The 4,269-nt window shown below is 34.4% G+C and overlaps 2 non-coding genes across 2 annotated transcripts; both read right to left on the bottom strand.

The window, feature by feature from the left end:
- Positions 1 to 3,153: 3,153 nt before the first annotated feature.
- Positions 3,154 to 3,224, bottom strand: TRNAG-GCC (transfer RNA glycine (anticodon GCC)). Its single transcript has one exon. It is a non-coding gene; the product is annotated as a tRNA-Gly (tRNA).
- Positions 3,225 to 3,970: 746 nt separating this feature from the next.
- On the bottom strand, positions 3,971 to 4,041 carry TRNAG-GCC (transfer RNA glycine (anticodon GCC)). Its single transcript has one exon. It is a non-coding gene; the product is annotated as a tRNA-Gly (tRNA).
- Positions 4,042 to 4,269: the final 228 nt, after the last annotated feature.

Raw genomic sequence — 4,269 nt, 5'->3', positions numbered from 1 at the left:
GAAAACAAGATCATAAAGACTTAAAGTAACACTGCAGCTTCCCTAACAACTCAGTTCACTAAAATTTATAACAGCCAAGAACACTGTTCTACAATTTTACATTAAAGATATTGAAAGACCTTAACTAAAGAGGTGAAGGGTTGCTGCTCTTCAAACACATGTAATAAAAACATCTTCATTGAATTAAGCAATGTTTCTGACGACAGTGTTGTGAATCATAATTACTATTACTCAGAAAGGGAAACAGCTCCCAATAACAGGCTACTGACATCCATACGAAAGAGCAACTCAACAATCTGTACAAAAGATTTCTTGCCATCGATATCACCTCTAGCGGCGTCAGATGACATGTTTTTCAAGCGCTTGGAAAAAGGCTTAAGAGTACTAGATAACATTTGAATGTCTTTATAAGCACTATTCTCATTGTATGCGCACAGTTTCATGAATGATAAAAAATAAATCGTTGTTAATGTAAAAAATGGAAGTGTCTTACCATTAAATATATCGGCATCACTTACTGGGAGGAGTCAATATTGAAAATAACTCTTGGAATTCCTAAAATGGCAGAGTATCTACTGCAACAATGACCGTCACACGGAGACCCCCCCAAAAAAATCAATCACAGAACAAAGAAATGTGTTATCACCCTTTGGCAAAAACGCATTCATAATAGAAAGGTAGATAAAGTTATGAGGAACGCATGCATGCAGGCACGCGTATATGCAACCGTTCAGGTAAATGCAAAATGAAACGGGTAAAAATGCGCCGAAGTACCTTCGGCGCAATCGGGTTTTCTGTACATCGTATTATCAAGGCCACCGAAAATAGATCTATCTTTCGGTGGTCTCGGTATAATGCTGTATGAACCGCGGCCAATGAGACTTGAACCACGTCCCGGTGGTGGCCTGGCCTACAACGTTGCCAGAAGCATGATTATGGCTAATTTAAACCTTAAATATAAAATAAAAATTACTGAGGCTAGACTGCTGCAATCTGGTATGTTTGATGATTGGAGGGTCGATGATCAACATAACAATTTGCAGCCCTCTAACCTCAGTAGTTTTTAAGATCTGAGGGTGGACAGAAAAAAAGTGCGGACGGACAAAGCCGGCACAATAGATTTCTTTTCAGAAAACTAAAATGAACTCAGGTACAGAAAATATATTATGACTGACTCAGTTCTGTACGGATATCTTTAAAGCCAATGGGATTCTACTCTCGACTGACAGTCATTTCGTTGCTAAAGCCAATGGCCTTCCTAAGACCTTGGGAACAGAGGAGGGGGGATAAGCAAGTTCCGGAGTTTAGAGCTAGTAGAGTTGACAAGCAGCTTCAAAAGCTGCCGAAAAGGTAATTCACCAACTCTCGTCAACTTTTCTCGTTAACAATACAAGCTTTATACGTCAAGTTGATGTAATTGAATGATTACTTAATTTTTTCCTTATATCACTACATTGATTCTGATACGATGTAGGTACCACATGGCCAAAAAACAAAAGAACTACACACGCAGCTGTAGCCAAAAAAGAAAAAAGGGGACATAAATGAAGGTAGAGTTCGGTCACTGCACTTCGAAATAAAGAGTAAACACTAGTGTGCTCTCCAAGGTTACAACCCCGCACTTGGACAAGTGCGTATGGCGTCTGTCTGTGTATACATACACATACCTACTATCAATCTGTATATATATATATATATATATATATGTATATATACACATACATATATATATATATATATATATATATATATATATATATATATATATATATATATATATATATATATATATGAGACAGAGAGGTGGGGGGTAGATGCTAAATCAGGTATGCAAACCTAGAGTGATCCTTCCAAACGTTTACTACTTTTCTTCATTACCATGAATCCTAATTTATTCCGCAGAAATCAATAACACATAGAAAAAGCAAATATAATTACTGACCGAATCTATAGCACAACACACATTCGCTTTAAAAAAAAAACAATCAAGACAACAATTCAGAATATGTAAAAATCAAACACTCCAACTACATATTAAAGGAATCACCAAGAGATGGAAGGAAGAGAAGTCCTACGGCTAAAGGATTCTTTGAGGAACCTTACCAGAAAAATCAGACAAATTCTTAGAAATCACTTTACTGGTTTAGGACAGTTTTAACCAACAAAGGGTTTAATAAACAAAGACTTATCCCATATGCTATCAAAAATCAATGGAAAGGAGAATAAGAACAAATCCATTATGTTACAGAGAACGATCAGATAGGTGTGGGATGACAATAAAAACACAATTCTTCGTCCGTATCAGAGAGGAAAACCTTTTGAGATAGTAAATAACTTTGAAAGCCAGAATATATATATATATATATATATATATATATATATATATATATATATATATATATATATATATATATATATATATATTATATATATATAATATATATCATATATATATATATATTTATATATAATATAAATATACATATATATACATAATATTCATCCCAAATAATTCTGAATTTTGAGGACAGACTGAGTAGGTTAATGCGCAAAATCAAGGAAAAATTATGAAAAATATATATATATATATATATATATATATATATATATATATATATGTGTGTGTGTGTGTGTGTGTGTGTGTGTTTGTATCCGGGTTTTGAACAAGCTGCATAAAGTTTATCATATACCTTGTTGCCTAATTTATCCTTGATTTTGGGCAGTAGCCTATTCAGTCTACCCTTAAAATTCAGAATTATTTGGGATGAATATTATATAAATATATATATATATATATATATATATATATATATATATATATATATATATATATATATATACACACACAAATAAATTTAGAAAAACACTTAAACAAGCTTGTCACGCAGAGATAGCTCGATCGTATCGCATGTCTGACTTCACCAATACAGATGCTAGACAGATTTCACTTCAGAGAACTCACGTGGAAATGTGATTCACTGTAGTACAGAATCAGTTGGGAAAGAGACTTCTTAATATATATATATATATATATATATATATATATATATATATATATATATATATTTATATTTATATATATACTGTATATATATATATATATAAATAAACATTCCCAGACTGTCCTTCATTACAATCTTGCATAAAGGTCTGTGCATCGGCCGGGAATCGAACCCGGGCCTCCCGCGTGGCAGGCGAGAATTCTACCACTGAACCACCGATGCTATAAGTTACAGCTATTAAGCTTGCAATTAAATATCTCATCAAATACACTCAACTCGTTAATCACAATCAAATACACTGAACTCGTTAATCACAATAAATAAAACCTGTTTGCACATGTATATTTTATACACAATTATATATAGATAAATATTATTCTATATCTACCTACCTACCTACCTATCTATCTACAGACACAGATATACGTACGTACATACCGACAGGGCAAATTCTCTAAGTTCAATAAATATGGAACTAGAACCACAGTCGATTTCAGCTTCTTCTAATACACAACAAATATAAGAAACACCGTATCTCAATATTTTCCTCATTACAACTGGTATTCCAAATATTTATAAAATTTGGAGAGAGAGAGAGAGAGAGAGAGAGAGAGAGAGAGAGAGAGAGAGAGAGAGAGAGAGAGAGAGAGGCTGAACATCTGGAAACTCAAATTAATGATCGTGAAAGATCGTGGTGCAGAGGCTACGGCACGGCTCAAGGTTTGTGAATATCGGTTAGATGGTCACCACACGGTAATCAGTGTGGCAAGAACATAAAGCATTCAGTAAGGCAATTCAGCCGCTCATCCTGAGTTCTAAGGTCTGTTGCAAGATTCTCAGCACAAAGGTCTAGCCAACGCTGTTTAAAACAACTAAGCGAAACATACCTAGCCGGAAGAGAAGTGTTGCACTACCGTAATTACTCTTATAAACAACCTAAGTCTATTTTCTCTCTAAAATGATTTCTGTGCATCGGCCGGGAATCGAACCCGGGCCTCCCGCGTGGCAGGCGAGAATTCTACCACTGAACCACCGATGCTTAGAATAACATCAACTAAGCTAGCGGTTAAATTGTTCATTAATGCTTTAGAATCGTTACTGTTCATTATAATTATCTTAATACAATGCCTGTTTAAATCGTGGGCGTGCGTGTGTTTTAGCCTAAAAAAACGGAGGCATTATCCCGATTAATTTCTTCCGTTCAATATATTTTCACTTATTCAAGCAAACGTGTTTGAGATAATGCACGAACTGATTAACATTAATA

The sequence above is a fragment of the Macrobrachium rosenbergii genome, chromosome 20 (assembly GCF_040412425.1).
Source record: "Macrobrachium rosenbergii isolate ZJJX-2024 chromosome 20, ASM4041242v1, whole genome shotgun sequence".
NCBI classification, from domain to species: Eukaryota; Metazoa; Arthropoda; class Malacostraca; order Decapoda; family Palaemonidae; genus Macrobrachium; species Macrobrachium rosenbergii.
Note: the sequence above shows the minus strand (reverse complement) of the source record. Positions and strands in the feature narration are given on the sequence as shown.